This window comes from Tachyglossus aculeatus, chromosome 6 (assembly GCF_015852505.1).
Source record: "Tachyglossus aculeatus isolate mTacAcu1 chromosome 6, mTacAcu1.pri, whole genome shotgun sequence".
NCBI classification, from domain to species: domain Eukaryota; kingdom Metazoa; phylum Chordata; class Mammalia; order Monotremata; family Tachyglossidae; genus Tachyglossus; species Tachyglossus aculeatus.
Genome location: NC_052071.1, coordinates 31435564 through 31453338, shown reverse-complemented (window position 1 = coordinate 31453338; position 17775 = coordinate 31435564). Strand labels below are relative to the sequence as shown.

Below are 17775 nucleotides of genomic sequence, written 5' to 3'. Positions count from 1 at the left end.
ATGTTGCCAACTTGTACTTCCCAAGCGCTTAGTACAGTGCTCTGCGCACAGGAAGCGCTCAATAAATACGATTGATGATGATGATGATGATGATCTGTAAAATGAGGATGAAGACTGTGAGCCCCCCGTGGGGCAACCTGATCACCTTGTAACCTCCCCAGCGCTTAGAACAGTGCTTGGCACACAGCAAGCGCTTAATAAATGCTATCATTATTATTGTTATCTATTCTCGATCGAACTATTTAGAATCTTTCTATTATTATTGTTCGCATGAAGTTACAAAGTTTCTTAGTGATTTCCATTGCAGGCAGGCATTCTGGTTTTCACCCGGTCTGAGCCCTGCGTGGTTTTTTGAAGCACGCAGTCTCCCTCCACCTCAGGAACCCCAGCGCTCCGAAGCAGTGCCCATGTTAGCAGGGCCCCGGGAGGGGAATGCAGTGGTTTTCGGCGAGGTGGGGGCTGGAGCTCAACATGTCGAAGACTGAGCTCCTTGTCTTCCCTCCCAAACCTTGTCCTCTCCCTGACTTTCCCATCTCTGTTGACGGCACTACCGTCCTTCCCGTCTCACAAGCCCACAACCTTGGTGTCATCCTCGACTCCGCTCTCTCATTCACCCCTCACATCCAAGCCGTCACCAAAACCTGCCGGTCTCAGCTCCGCAACATTGCCAAGATCCGCCCTTTCCTCTCCATCCAAACCGCTACCCTGCTCATTCAAGCTCTCATCCTATCCCGTCTGGACTACTGCGTCAGCCTTCTCTCTGATCTCCCATCCTCGTGTCTCTCTCCACTTCAATCCATACTTCATGCTGCTGCCCGGATTATCTTTGTCCAGAAACGCTCTGGGCATATTACTCCCCTCCTCAAAAATCTCCAGTGGCTACCAATCAATCTGTGCATCAGGCAGAAACTCCTCACCCTGGGCTTCAAGGCTGTCCATCACCTCGCCCCCTCCTACCTCCCCTCCCTTCTCTCCTTCTACAGCCCAGCCTGCACCCTCCACTCCTCCACCGCTGATCTCCTCGCCGTACCTCGCTCTCGCCTGTCCCGCCGTCGACCCCCGGCCCACGTCATCCCCCGGGCCTGGAATGCCCTGCTCCCTCCGCCCCTCCGCCAAGCTAGCTCTCTTCCTCCCTTCAAGGCCCTGCTGAGAGCTCACCTCCTCCAGGAGGCCTTCCCAGACTGAGCCCCTTCCTTCCTCTCCCCCTCGTCCCCCTCTCCATCCCATCTTACCTCCTTCCCTTCCCCACAGCACCTGTATATATGTATATATGGTTGTACATATTTATTACTCTATTTATTTTACTTGTACATTTCTATCCTATTTATTTTATTTTGTTGGTATGTTTGGTTTTGTTCTCTGTCTCCCCCTTTTAGACTGTGAGCCCACTGTTGGGTAGGGACTGTCTCTATGTGTTGCCAATTTGTACTTCCCAAGCGCTTAGTCCAGTGCTCTGCACATAGTAAGTGCTCAATAAATACGATTGATTGATTGATTGATTGATTGGTGGTCAGGGGTCTCCCCCGGAGAAACGCTGTGATTTGGGGGCGGATTACTGCTGCGACGTCATTACGTTCTGCTGTGGAAGAAAGCAAGCAGTGGTATGGGCCTCTTGGGGGTCGCCTATGCCCAAGTGCCATCGGCAGTCACCCTATTCACCGTAAGCCTGATTTGCCTCCTACAGACAGATCATCATCATCATCAATCGTATTTATTGAGCGCTTACTGTGTGCAGAGCACTGTACTAAGCGCTTGGGAAGTACAAATTGGCAACATATAGAGACAGTCCCTGCCCAACAGTGGGCTCACAAGTCTAAAAGGGGGAGATATGATCCCAACTCGCCTTATATAAAGGAGACTCCCTCTTCTTCGCCTACTTTTCGCTAGGCCCGCCGACGCCACACAAAGCGCAGGCATTCATTCAATCGTGCATATGGAGCGTTTACTGTGTGCGCGGCACTAAACTAAGCACTTGGGAAAGTATAATACAACAATAAACGGTGACATTCCCTGCCCACAAGGAACACAGGGGCCCCCGAGTGCAGGAGACCAGAAGAACCAGCGGCACATCATCATCATCAATCGTATTTATTGAGTGCTTCCTATGTGCAGAGCACTGTACTAAGCGCTTGGGAAGTACAAATTGGCAACATATAGAGACAGTCCCTACCCAACAGTGGGCTCACACATGCCACTCGGAGGCCGAGGCTGATCCACGTAGCGATTCCGCCAGGGTCATCATCATCAATCGTATTTCTTGAGTGCTTACTGTGTGCAGAGCACTGTACTAAGCGCTTGGGAAGTCCAAGTTGGCAACCTATAGAGACAGTCCCTACCCAATAGTGGGCTCACAGTCTAAAAATAATAATAATGGCATTTATTAAGCACTTACTATGTTCAAAGCACTGTTCTAAGCATTGGGGAGGTTACAAGGTGATCAGATTGCCCCATATGGGGCTCACAGTCAATCCCCGTTTTACAGATGAGGTGACTGAGGCCCAGAGAAGTGAAGTGACTTGCCCAAAGTCATACAGCTGACAATTGGCAGAGCTGGGATTTGAACCCAAGACCCCTGACTCCAATGCCCGGGCTCTTTCCACTGAGCCACGCGGCCACTGCTGTTACACTGCTCCCACGATGGCCAACTCCGCTGGACGGCCAGCTCTTTTCAGGTAGGTTCAAGGGGATGTCACTGGCCACAGTGGAGGCGGCTGAACTCATATGGAGCCTGGCATGAGTGGGGGTTAGATTAGGGGGTTGAGAAAATGGGAGAGGGGAGGGATGTAATAATAATAATAATAATAATAATGACGGCATTTGTTAAGTGCTTACTATGTGCAAAGCACTGTTCTAAGCGCTGGGGAGGTTACAAGGTGATCATGTTGTCCCACGGAGGGGCTCACAGTCTTAATCCCCCTTTTACAGATAATAATGACGGCATTTGTTAAGCGCTTACTATGTGCAAAGCACTGTTCTAAGCGCTGAGGAGTTTACAAGGTGATCAGGTTGTCCCACGGAGGTGCTCACAGTCTTAATCCCCCTTTTACAGATAATAATAATAATGACGGCATTTGTTAAGCACTTACTATGTGCCAAGCACTGTTCTAAGTGCTGGGGAGTCTACAAGGTGATCAGGTTGTCCCACGGGGGGCTCGCAGTCTTAATCCCCCTTTTACAGATAATAAGAATAATAATGGTGGCATTTGTTAAGCGCTTACTATGTGCAAAGCACTGTTCTAAGCACTGGGGAGTTTATAGGGTGATTGGGTTGTCCCACGTGGGGCTCACAGTCTTAATCCCCCTTTTACAGATAATAATAATAATAATTAGTGGCATTTGTTAAGTGCTTACTATGTGCCAAGCACTGTTCTAAGCGCTGAGGAGTTTACAAGGTGATCAGGTTGTCCCACGGAGGCGCTCGCAGTCTTAATCCCCCTTTTACAGATAATAATAATAATGACGGCATTTGTTAAGCACTTACTATGTGCCAAGCACTGTTCTCAGCGTTGGGGAGTTTACAAGGTAATCAGGTTGCCCCACGTGGGGCTCACAGTCTTAATCCCCCTTTTACAAATAATAATAATAATAATTAGTGGCATTTGTTAAGCGCTTACTATGTGCCAAGCACTGTTCTAAGCGCCGGGGAGTTTACAAGGTGATCAGGTTGCCCCACGTGGGGCTCGCAGTCTTAATCCTTTTTTTACAGATGATAATAATAATAATGGTGCATTTGTTAAGCGCTTACTATGTGCAAAGCACTGTTCTAAGCACTGGGGAGCTTATAGGGTGATCGGGTTGTCCCACGTGGGGCTCACAGTCTTAATAATAATAATAATAATAATAACTAGTGGCATTTGTTAAACGCTTACTATGTGCCAAGCACTGTTCTAAGCGCCGGGGAGATCACAAGGTGATCAGGTTGCCCCACGTGGGGCTCGCAGTCTTAATCCTTCTTTTACAGATGATAATAATAATAATGGTGCATTTGTTAAGCGCTTACTATGTGCGAAGCACTGTTCTAAGCACTGGGGAGTTTATAGGGTGATCGGGTTGTCCCACGTGGGGCTCACAGTCTTAATCCCCCTTTTACAGATAATAATAATTAGTGGCATTTGTTAAGCGCTTACTATGTGCAAAGCACTGTTCTAAGCGCTGGGGAGGATACAGGGTGATCAGGTTGTCCCACGTGGGGCTCGCAGTCTTAATCCCCCTTTTACAGATAATAATAATAAGCGCTTAGTACAGTGCTCTGCACACAGTAAGCGCTCAATAAATACGATTGATGATAATAATAATAATAATAATAATAGTGGCATTTGTTAAGCACTTACTATGTGCCAAGCACTGATCTAAGCGCTGGGGAGGATACAAGGTGATCAGGTTGTCCCACGGGGGGCTCACAGTTTTAATCTCCCTCTTACAGATAATGATGATGATAATAATAATAATAATAATAGTGGCATTTGTTAAGAGCGTACTATGTATTCCCTTCACAGTTCTTCATCTGAAGAGCTGAGGTCCAGAAAGGTGAAATCATCATCATCATCAATCGTATTTATTGAGCGCTGTGTGCAGAGCACTGTACTAAGCGCTTGGGAAGTACAAATTGGCAACATATACAGCCCCTGCCCAACAGTGGGCTCACAGTCTAAATCACCCAGAAGGGCTCATGGTGAAGGTAGGTTTAGCATTTTCAGCCCTGTAACTCGAATCCCGGCTCTGCCACATGTCTGCTGTGTGACCTTGGGCAAGTCACTTCACTTCTCTGAGCCTCGGTTACCTCATCTGTAAAATGGGGATTAAGACTGTGAGCCCCATGTGGGGACAACCTGATCACTTTGTATCCCCCCCAAGCGCTTAGAACAGTGCTTTGCACATAGTAAGCGCTTAACAAATGCCAACATTATTATTATTATTATATGTTGCCTTCCCAGGACACCTCCCCTACCTGTTATTGTTGGAGAAAATACACAGACCAGACCCGCCTAGTAGTAGAATTTGAAAGTGGCTACTAGGGGGTCACTCAAGATGCCCAAGCTTTGGCAGGTGGACTCTTAAAGATGGGTCACCTTATGTCCTGGGACCTCAGGACCAAGAACCGGTGCGGAGGAACGGATTATGGCGACAGCAGCCTGCACTATCAATCAATCAATCACTCAGTCAATCAATCGTATTTATTGAGCGCTTCCTATGTGCAGAGCACTGTACTAAGCGCTTGGGAAGTACAAATTGGCAACACATAGAGACAGTCCCTACCCGGCAGTGGGCTCACAGTCTAAAAGGGGGGAGACTTAACTTGTTTGGGCCCCAACTGCTTCCCCTGTAGAATAAGGCTATTATTGCTTTCACTCCCTACCTCACAAGGATGTGAATGAAAACAAAATTAGATGATTGAAGTGAAAGAACAACAAAGTTTCGCTGGGATTGGGTCTAACAACTGTAACAAAACCAAACATACCAACAAAATAAAATAAATAGGATAGAAATGTACAAGCAAAATAAATAAATAAATAACTTTCTATCACTATATAATAATCATAACTATCATAACTATAACTAACTATAACTATATAAGATAACGATAACTATCACTATATAATAATAATAACTATCATAACTATAACTATATAAGATAACTATAACTATAACTATATAATAATAATAACTATCATAACTATATATAAGATAACTATAACTATCACTATATAATAATAATATCATAACTATAACTATAACAATAATAACTATCACTTGCACGCTCTCATTCTTGGCAGCCACGGTCCCGCGGGGACACTAAGGGCAACAAGCCGACAGGCGGGAGGGGTTGCAACAGGACACTGTGAAATGGATGTGCCGACTGAAGGAAGAACAGGACTAGAAGCCGGGTGTCTTGATTCCCAGAGCAGTGGGAATCTTTTCTTTTCTCTGGACCAACAGCAGGGCTTCCAAGCAAGGAATCAAGCCTGCTTTCAAGACCGATATATCCCTGGGTTTCCTGGCTTCTTCGGGAAATGAGGTCCCTGCTTTATTGAGGGCTGTACACATTTCACCGTGGATCACGGCATCAGCCCCACGGATGGGTGGGTGGGCTGTTTATCTGGCATGGAAAGACATCCCAGCTCCACCAATTGTCAGCTGTGTGACTTTGGGCAAGTCACTTAATCAATCAATCGTATTTATTGAGCGCTTACTATGTGTAGAGCACTGTACTAAGCGCTTGGGAAGTACACATTGGCAACACAGAAAGACAGTCCCTACCCAACAGTGGGCTCACAGTCTAAAAGGGGGAGACAGAGAACAAAACCAAACATACTAACAAAATAAAATAAATAGAAATAGATATGTACAAGTAAAATAGAGTAATAAATATGTACAAACATATATACAGGTGCTGTGGGGAAGGGAAGGAGGTAAGATGGGGAGGATGGAGAGGGGGACGAGGGGGGAGAGGAAGGAAGGGGCTCACTTAACTTCTCTGGGCCTCAGTTCCCTCATCTGTAAAATGGGGATTAAGACTGTGAGCCCCCCGTGGGACAACCTGATCACCTTGTAACCTCCCCAGCGCTTAGAACAGTGCTTTGCACATAGTAAGCGCTTAATAAATGCCATCAATAATAATAATGTAAAATTGGAGGTGGTTGAGTGTGGGGGAAGAGTCCCAGTTTTGCCTCTGCCCTGCTGGATTCATTATGACCAAACTTGTTTGGGCCCCAACTGCTTCCCCTGTAGAATGAGGCTATGATTGCTTTCACTCCCTACCTCACAAGGATGTGAATGAAAACAAAATTAGACGATGGAAGTGAAAGAACACCACAGTCTCGCTGGGATTGGGTCTAACAACTGTAATGCATCATCCTAATCCCTAAATTCTCAGAGCTCTGCACAAAGTAAGGACTCATGTAAAACTCGAGGGTGCCAGGGGGTTAAGGGAGTTTTTGTTTGGATTGGGGATGCATGGGCATGATTGAAAGCAGTAGGGAAGGAGCCATGGGAGAGTGAAGATGCTGATCGGCTAGGGAAGAAGTCAGGGAGCAAGAGCCCCTCTAGACTGTGAGTCCGTTGTTGGGTAGGGACTGTCTCTATATGTTGCCAACTTGTACTTCCCAAGCGCTTAGTATAGTGATCTGCACACAGTAAGCACTCAATAAATATTGGGTAGGGACTGTCTCTATATGTTGCCAATTTGTACTTCCCAAGCGCTTAGTACAGTGCTCTGCACACAGTAAGCGCTCAACAAATACGATTGATGATGATGACTCATTGACTGATTGTCTAGCCCTGCCTGGATTATCAGGTGGTGTCTCTTTGACTGATTATGTTTCACTATCCTGCTTTTCGGATTCATTATGACCAGCAAATCGCTTAACTTGTTTGGGCCCCAACTGCTTCCCCTGTAGAATGAGGCTATTATTGCTTTCACTCCCTACCTCACAAGGAAACAAAATTAGATGATTGAAGTGAAAGAACAACAAAGTTTCGCTGGGATTGGATCTAACAACTGTAATGCATCATCCTAATCCCTAAATTCAGAGCTCTGCACAAAGTAAGGACTCACTGACTGATTGTCTAGCCCTGCCTGGATTATCAAGTGGCATCTCTAACTGATTATGTTTCACTATTCTGCTTTTCAGATTCATTATGACCAGCAAATCGCTTAACTTGTTTGGGCCCCAACTGCTTCCCCTGTAGAATGAGGCTATTATTGCTTTCACTCCCTACCTCACAAGGAAACAAAATTAGATGATTGAAGTGAAAGAACACAGTTTCGCTGGGATTGGGTCTAACAACTGTAATGCATCATCCTAATCCCTAAATTCAGAGCTCTGCACAAAATAAGGACTCACTGACTGATTATCTAGCCCTGCCTGGATTATCAGGTGGCGTCTCTTTGACTGATTATGTTTCACTATCCTGCTTTTCAGATTCATTATGACCAGCAAATCACTTAACTTGTTTGGGCCCCAACTGCTTCCCCTGTAGAATGAGGCTATTAATGCTTTCACTCCCTACCTCACAAGGATGTGAATGAAAACAAAATTAGACGATTGAAGTGAAAGAACACCACAGTTTCGCTGGGATTGGGTCTAACAACTGTAATGCATCATCCTAATCCCTAAATTCAGAGCTCTGCACAAAGTAAGGACTCACTAACTGATTGTCTAGCCCTGCCTGGATTATCAGGTGGTGTCTCTATGACTGATTACGTTTCACTATGCTGCTTTTCAGGAAAACAATTTGAATTTTTCCTGAATGCCCACCAGTTATTTGGGGGAAAGATTTCACGTTATCATGGATTTGCATGATTTTGTACTTCCGACTCTGAATACAGGATCAATGTAGGGAAAAGCGGCTGGATATTCTTGAGTCCAAAGTGAGGTGAACACATTCGGGGCCAGGCCCGAAGTATCCAAACGTGAGCAGAGATGTGCTCTGCACATAGTAAGCGCTTAATAAATACCATCAATAATAAATAAAAAGGCTGGAAAGGGAGAATGAATCTCCCACTTGCTCACACACTTGGCTCAGGGTGAAATGGACGCATTAGGAGGAGATAAGAATCAGCAGCAACTGAGTGCAACTGGATTTTTTGCCACTACTACCCAGCTCAGAGCCGGTCGGTATCTCTTATCACCAATGCGGCATTAAAAAAAGCAATCAAGGAGATGTGGAACCCGGCCAGAATCTGAAAGGCAAATCTGCCTGAATCCTTGAAGAATGATACAACTCTGAGTGCCCTAGTCTAACAGCTAACATTTCGGTCAGAGATACAGCTGAAAGGGATGCCAAAAGGACATTCAAAGGAGATTTAAGACCATAACCTGAATATTTAAAACCCCAAACAGGTCACCAACGGCCACTTTTCTTATCTTTCCATCAATATATTTAGAGGGTCGAGGCTTAACATGGGCTCCTGCCTCTCAGAGCCGGAGGGGCGGCATGCCATGGCTTGGTGGAAAGAGCAAGGGCTTGAGAGTCAGGGATCGTGGGTTCAAATCCCGGCCCCACCGCTTGTCTGCTGTGTGACTTGGGGCAAGTCATTTAACCTCTCTGTGCCCCAGGTGCTTCATCTGTAAAATGGGGATTAAGACTGTGAGCCCCACATGGGACAACCTGATGACCTTGTATCCTCCCCAGAGCTTAGAACAGTGCTTTGCACATAGTAAGCGCTTAACAAATGCCATTATTATTACTATTATTATTATTATCACCATCATCATTACTCCACCAAAGCCAGGATAAAGGGAAACAGCTTGTCTCCAACCCCGTTCCAAGAGATTTCTGGGGGCCTGGCTTTGCCCAGGGCAGCTCCTTCTCATTGCAACAGGTAGTGAATTGGCCCCTTTGCTTCTGAGGAAATTTAATTTATCCTTTCCTTCTCTGTGATTCCCTTGCCAACTTCCAACCGGACCTCAGATTTTGATGAATCCTCACAGTCCTCCCCAAGACTGACCTCCCCCACCACCCCCACAGCACTTCATCATCATCATCATCATCAATCGTATTTATTGAGCGCTTACTGTGTGCAGAGCACTGTACTAAGCGCTTGAGAAGTACAAATTTGCAACATATAGAGACAGTCCCTACCCAACAGTGGGCTATAAATAAATAGAGTAATAAATATGTACAAACATATATACATATATACAGGTGCTGTGGGGAAGGGAAGGCGGTAAGATGAGGGGGATGGAGAGGGGGATGAGGGAGAGAGGGAGAAACTACTTACTGCTTAGAGAAGCAGCGTGGCTCATTGGAAAGAGCACGGGCTTGGAAGCCAGAGGTCATGGGTTCTAATCCTGTCTCCGCCACTCGTCAGCTATGACTTTGAGCAAGTCACTTCACTTCTCTGGACCTCAGTTCCCTCATCTGTAAAATGGGGATTATGACTGTGAGCCCCATGTGGGACAACCTGATCAACTTGTATCCGCCCCAGCGCTTAGAACAGTGCTTTGCACACAGTAAGTGCTCAACAAATACCATCGTTATTATTAATGTTATTATTAACAAAACAAAGCATGTAGACAGGTGATAAGATCTAACACAGTCATTGTCCCACTTAGAGCTCATTGTGTTCTGTTGTATTCTCCCAAGAACTTGGTACAGTGTTGCATACACAGTAAATGCTCGATAATAATAATAATGGCATTTCTTCAGCGCTTACTATGTGCAAAGCACTGTTCTAAGCGCTGGGGAGGTTACAAGGTGATCAGGTTGTCCCACAGGGGGCTCACAGTCTTCATCCTCATTATGGCTCAGTGGAAAGAGGCCGGGCTTTGGAGTCAGAGGTCATGGGTTCAAATCCCAGCTCCGCCAACTGTCAGCTGTGTGAATTCGGGCAAGTCACTCAACTTCTCTGTGCCTCAGTTAACCTCATCTGTAAAATGGGGATTAAGACTGTGAGCCCCACGTGGGACAACCTGATCACCTTGTAACCTCCCCAGCGCTTAGAACAGTGCTTTGCACATAGTAAGCGCTTAACAAATACCATCATTATTATTATTATTATTACAGGTGAGGGAACTGAGGCGCAGAGAAGTGAAGTGACTTGCCCAAAGTCCCACAGCTGACAAGTGGCAGAGCTGGGATTTGAACCCATGACCTCTGACTCCAAAGCCCGGGCTCCTTCCACTGAGCCACGCTGCTGCTCATCCCATCGATCGACACCCGAGTAACCGACCTCACCCACTAAATCCTTGCAAATCGGACAGGTCGGGAGCGGCTTCAGGATGAAGCGGGCCGAGAGGCAAGAGCCCGACCGACAAAGAAGACCCCCTTGGGCCGTGCCTGAGGACGGCCAGCCGTGCGACGTGGTGAGCTTAGGGCTGCCACCCTGTGACATGGGGGCAACCCTCTTGGACCGCCCGCTCCAGTCTTGGGTGGTACCGGACTGCCCAGTGGTCGCTGGGAGGATGGGATGGAGAAGAGGGACGAGCATTCACTCAGTCATATTTATTGAGCACTTACTGTGTGCAGAGCGCTGTACTAAGCGCTTGGGAAGTCCAAGTTGGCAACATATACCCAACAACAGGCTCACAGTCTAGAATTACCTCGTGGGGCATGTCAATGACCACGCTTCCTGTCGATCCGACCCCCAAACCCGGGCCTGCCCTTTGGAGGAGGGCCCCTTGGACTTGCTACCCTCCGTCAGTCAATTGTATTTACTGAGCGCCTACCATATGCAGAGCACTGTACTAAGCACTTGTGAGGACTATGAGTACAGACACATTCCCTGCCCACTATAAGCATACGGTCTAGAGGGGGAGACAGACGTTAATAGAAATAACTAAATTGCAGATTCATTCAGTTGTATTTATTGAGCACTTACTGTGTGCAGAGCACTGTACTAAGCGCTTGGGAAGTCCAAGTTGGCAACATATAGAGATGGTCCCTACCCAACAACGGCCTCACGGTCTAGAAGCACCTCGTGGGGCGTGTCAATGACCACGCTTCCTGCCGATCCGACCCCCAGGCCCGGGCCTGCCCTTTGGAGGAGGGCCCCTTGGACTTGCTACCCTCCGTCAGTCAATTGTATTTGTGCATATTTATTATATTATATTTAATATATATATAATAATATATATAATAATATAATATATATAATATATTATATTATATATTATATTAAAAGCACTTGTGTTTATTTGTGCATATTTATTATTCCATGTATTTTATTAACGATGTGTATATGCCTATAATTCCACTTATCTATTTTGATGCCATCGATGCCTGTCTTCTTGTTTTTTGTTGTCTGTCTCCCCGCTTCTAGACTGTGAGCCCGTTGTTGGGTAGGGATTGTCTCTGTTGCCGAATTGTACTTTCCAAGCACTTAGTACAGTGCTCTGCACGCAGTAAGCGCTCAATAAATACAACTGAATGAATGAACGAATGACACACATACAACTAACAGCTGGAGTCATCACCTTCCCTCTTCAGAGGGGGCTGGGATGACAAGGTCACGGGTTTTTGAGAATTTTAAACCAGGAACAAAAATTGCTCCTTACAGATTAAGTTGAGACTTGAATTCAAACCTTTAAGTTCTCAAAGTGAATATGAGTTATGGAGAGAAAAGGAAAACCAGAAAGAAAATACTATTCAGTTGGGCCGTTAAAAATAGCTCATAAGAAACTGAAAGATCCAGATGACTCAGAATGTAAAAAACCACTCCCTAATAAGTAAAAAATGAGTCCAAAAAGGCTGGTTTACGTAGTGCAAATATTTTATGCTGCTTTATGCTTTCAGGTGTAATGCTTTCTTATTTTAGAATAGCTTATAACACTTAACTTTTTGACCTCCTTGGTGAACTATTAGAGTGATCTGGTCTTAAAAAGATGAAATACTCTCAATTTTATTTGAAGTATTATTATCATTATGGTACTTGTTACATGCTTACTATGCATCAAGCGCTGTTCTAAGTGCTGGGGTAGATATGGGGCTCACAGTCTCAGGAGGGAGAACGGGCACTGAATCCCCATTTCACAGCTACGGCAACCGAGGCATAGAGGGGTTAACTGACTTGCTCAAGGTCACACGTCAGGCAAGTGACAGAAGCAGGATTAGAACCCAGCTCCTCTGACTCTCAGGTGCACCGACCACTTGAGCTTGGAAGAGAGAGTTCAAAAAAAGTGTTAGCATCCACTACTGCGCCTTGGACCGTAAGCTCATGGTGGGCAGGGAATGTAGCTGTTTACTGTTGTCGCTTATTCTCCCAAGCGCTTAGTACAGTGTGCTGTACACAGTAGGTGCTCCATAAATAGTTGAGTGAATGGATGTACAGCCCTGATTACATAACTCCCAATAGCGAGCATAAAGGAGTGGGGAGTTGGACTGTGGAGAAGGGGAGGGTGGACCGTACTGATTTTCTCCGAATTGACCACTCCTTCCCAGCACAAGGTCCAAATGTTTCGTCTTCCTCCCACTTGTTCGAAACATTGGGGCATCTTCTGGGGTTGAAACTGCTGGCGGGGGGGGGACCTACGTGTGAAACTCTCAACTGGGAAGCCGACGTGGCGTTCACTACACTTGCTACCCAGTCATTGTGACCGACGGCATCATCGTGTCCTTTTGACAGTTTCCAGGAAATTTAACTCCTCTACGCCTCAGTTGCCGTAGCTGTGAAACGGGGATTCAGTGCCCGTTCTCCCGCCTAAGACTGCGCGCCCCGTATCTACCCCGGCACTTAGAACAGTGCTTGATGCATAGTAAGCATGTAACAAGTACCATAATAATAATAATACGTCAAATAAAATTGAGGGTATTTTGTATGTATCTATTCTATTTATTTTATTTTGTTAGTACATTTGGTTTTGTTCTCTGTCTCCCCCTTTTAGACTGTGAGCCCACTGTTGGGTAGGGACTGTCTCTCTATGTTGCCAACTTGTACTTCCCAAGCGCTTAGTACAGTGCTCTGCACACAGTAAGCGCTCAGTAAATACGATTGATTGATTGATGCATATCTATTCTATTTATTTTATTTTGTTAGTACGTTTGGTTTTGTTCTCTGTCTCCCCCTTTTAGACTGTGAGCCCACTGTTGGGTAGGGACTGTCTCTATCTGTTGCCAATTTGTACTTCCCAAGTGCTTAGTACAGTGCTCTGCACAGAGTAAGCGCTCAATAAATACGATTGATGATGATGATGATCTTTTTAAGACCAGATCACTCTAATAGTGCGCCAAGGAAGTCATTGTGACTGATGGCATCATCAAGTCTTTTTGACAGTTTCCAGGAGAGGAAACAGTTCAAGCAACAGAAATGCCATTTTCCTTTGTATGACTATAGACCAGAGGAGGGAAGGAAGGGGAGGCCTCCACCAGACACTGGGCCGGTCAAGCGGGACGAGGGAGTTGTGGGGGCTCCCCAGGGCAGGACGGCTGCTCCACTGCCACTGCGGGGCTTTGAGGTAAGGACGGAATCAAGGAGAAGCTGAAGAGATGGCCCCGCTCGTGGAACTAATTTATATCAGTTTAGTTTAGTGGCTAAATTAATTATCTGCGAGACCCACCGATGATTAAAATGGCCCTGACCTCTCCTGACATCACGTTCCCACCAAGGCCTTGTCAAGAGAAAGCTGGCTCAAAGAATGGCAACGTAGCCTAGCAATAAGAGACGCAAGCGGCCTGAGATCTCATCCCAGCGCTGCCATTTTCCTGCTGTGGGATCTCAGGCAAGTCGCTTGACTTCTCTGCGCCTCAGCTGTAAAATGGGGGTTAGATACCTGTTCTCCCTCCCCCTTAGAGCGTGAGCCCCATGTGGGATAGGGACTGTGTCTGACCTGGTTATCTTGTATCTAGCCCTGTGCTTAGTACAGTGCTTAGCCCAGAGTAATCAATCAATCAATCAATCAATCAATCAATCGTATTTATTGAGCACTTACTGTGTGCACAGCACTGTACTAAGCGCTTGGGAAGTCCAAGCTGGCAACATCTAGAGACAGTCCCTACTCAACAGTGGGCTCACAGTCTAGAAGGGGGAGACAGAGAACAAAACCAAACTTACTAACAAAATAAAATAAATGGAATAGATAGGTACAAGTAAAATAAATAGAGTAATAAATATGTACAAACATATATGCAACATATAATCACTTAATACAATGGTTATTATTAAGGTAGTTGCCGATAAATTCTCTACTCTTACAGTCAACTTTTTCACGGCCGTCCCCGGCTAGTTTTCATTTACTCATCCGCTCCTCTGTGGATAAAGGAATTTGAAGTCCAGTGGCATCCGTGATATTTTAGTATAAAACTCACATAGCATCTACTATAAAGAAAAATCCACATTTTGCATCGTCAAAAGGGAACTAAAGTCGTGATAGTTGCACTTGAAAATGTATTGACCACAAATACCTTTTAGGTTAGCTACATGTAGAAACACCACTAGATGGTATAATACTCTAATTTCTGGTTACGGCTTCCTCGGATGTAAAGACGCGACAGTCGGAATGACAAGGTGCATCTTCAGGGGAGCCTGAAGAGGTAAGGAGGTAAGATGGGGGGATGGAGAGGGGGACGAGGGGGAGAGGAAGGAAGGGGCTCAGTCTGGGAAGGCCTCCTGGAGGAGGTGAGCTCTCAGTAGGGCCTTGAAGGGAGCACCTGTATATATGTATATATGTTTGTACATATTTATTACTCTATTTATTTATTTGACTTGTACATATCTATTCTATTTATTTGTTTTGTTGGTATGTTTAGTTTTGTGCTCTGTCTCCCCCTTTTAGACTGTGAGCCCACTGTTGGGTAGGGACTGTCTCTGTATGTTGCCAATTTGTACTTCCCAAGCGCTTAGTCCAGTGCTCTGCACGCAGTAAGCGCTCAGTAAATACGACTGATGATGAAGGCCCTACTGAGAGCTCACCTCCTCCAGGAGGCCTTCCCAGACTGAGCCCCCTCTTTCCTCTCCCCCTCCTCCCCTTCTCCATCCTCCCACCTTACCTCCTTCCCTTCCCCACAGCACCTGTATATATGTACATATGTTTGTACATATTTATTACTCTATTTATTTTACTTGTACATATCTATTCTATTTATTTTATTTTGTTAATATGTTTGGTTTTGTTCTCTGTCTCCCCCTTCTAGACTGTGAGCCCACTGTTGGGTAGGGACCATCTCTATATGTTGCCAACTTGGACTTCCCAAGCGCTTAGTACAGTGCTCTGCACACAGTAAGCGCTCAATAAATACGATTGATCGATTGATTGATTGAGCCGAAACAAGCTTTGCTCGATGATGAAAAGGTTGCCACAAGGTTAAGTTCTAGTCTCCACCTATACACTCTCCCTTGGAGATCCCATTCACTCCCACAGCTTCAACTCCCGTTTCTACGCTGATATTCCCAAATCTTCCTCTCTCCGTCTCTGCTGTCACATTTCCTCCTGCCTTCAGAACATCTCTATATGCATGAGCGGCCAGCACATTTTTTTTTGTTCTGTTTTAATGGTATTTTTTAACCAGTTACTATGCGCCAGGCACACAGGAGTGTGAGCCCCATGTGGGACAGGAACTGCGTCCAACCCGATTTGCTTGTATCCACCCCAGTGCCTGGAACCCAGTAAGCACTTAACAAATACCAGAATTATCACTACGATTATTATACAAGATAATCCAGGTTGACCACAGCCCCTGTCCCACACAGGGCTCACGGTATTAATCCCCATTTTTTACAGTTGAGTTAACTGAGGCACAAGAGAAGTTAAGTGACGTAGATCTGGGATAACAATCCATATCCTCCGATTCCCAGGCCTGTGCTCTTGCCACTAAGCCACACTGCTTCCCGCTACTTCAAACATACCATGTCCAAAACGGAACTCCGTATCTTGCCAACCAAACCCTGACTTCCCCAACTTTCCCAACACTGTAGACACCACCGGTGAGTCAGCCAATCACACTTACTGAGCGCTTACTGTGTGCAGAGTACTATATTAAGCGCTTGGGAGAGAACAATATAACAGGCACATTCCCTGCACACAACGAGCTCACAGGTTAGGGGGGGAGACAGACATTAATATAAATAAGTAAATTACAGATACATACATAAGTGCTGTGGGGCCGGGAGGAGGGAAAAAATAAAGGGAGCAAGGCAGGGTGAAGCAGAAGGGAGTGGAAAAAAGGAAAAGTGGGGCTTAGTCAAGGAAGGCCTCTTGAAGGAGATGTGCCTTCAATAAGCCTTTGAAAGGGAGGGAGAGTAATTATCCATCGGATATGAAGAGGGAGGACTGGGTGAGAGGTTGGCGGTGAGATGGACGAGACTGAGGTACAGTGAGAAGATTGGCATTACAGGAGTGAAGTGTAAAGGCTGGGTTGAAGTAGTAGGAGAGTAGCAAGGTGAGGTAAAGGTGGCAAGGTGATTGAGTGATTTAAACCCAAAAGCAAGGAGTTTCTGCTTAAAAAAAGCACTGGAGATTCTTGAGGAGTGGGGAAAAAAGCCTGAACATTTTTGTAGAAAAATGATCCAGGCAGCAAACTGAAGTATGCGCTTAGTACAGTGCTCTGCACACAGTAAGCACTCAATAAATATGATTGATTGATTGACTGAAGTATGGGCTTGGAGAGGGAACAGACTTGAGGCTGGGAGCTCAGCAAGGAGGCTGATTCAGTAATCGAGGCGGGGTAGGATAAGTGCTTGGATTAACGTGGTAACGCTTTGGATGGAGAGAAAAAGTAGCGACGTTCTGAAGGTTGAACCAACCAGATTTAGTGATGAGTTGAATATGTCGGTTGAATGAGAGAGAGGAGACAAGGATAAATGCCACGATGGTGGTACTGCCCACAGTGATGGGAGAGTCAGGGGAAGGGAGGGTTTGCCTGTGGAGATAAGGAGTTCTGTGGGAGACATGTTAAATTTGAGGCGATGGTGGTACTGCCCACAGTGATGGGAAAGTCAGGGGAAGGGAGGGTTTGCCTGTGGAGATAAGGAGTTCTGTGGGAGACATGTTAAATTGGAGGCGATGGCCGGACACCCAAGTACAGATGTTTTGAAGGCCGGAGGAAATGTGAGACTGCAGTCACGGAGGGAGATCAGGGCTGGGGAGGTAGATTTGGGAACCATCTGCAGAGAGGTGAAGTTGAGCAAATGAGTTCTCCCAGGGAATGGGTGTAGATGAAGAATAAAAGGGGACCCAGAACTGAATCTGGACAGACCCCCCCCAGTTAGGGGGTAGGAGGTGGAAGAGGAGCTTGCAAAAGAGACTGAGAATGAGGAGAACCAGGAGAGGACACTTTCGGTGGATCCAAGGTGAGATAATGTTTCTAGAAGGGGACAGTCCACAGTGTCAAAGACAGCTG

At 45.9% G+C, this 17775-nt stretch overlaps 1 long non-coding RNA gene across 1 annotated transcript in view; it reads right to left on the bottom strand.

The window, feature by feature from the left end:
• LOC119930139 overlaps positions 1 to 17775 on the bottom strand; it is a 126847-nt gene that overhangs the window by 12224 nt on the left and 96848 nt on the right. The window lies entirely within an intron of this gene.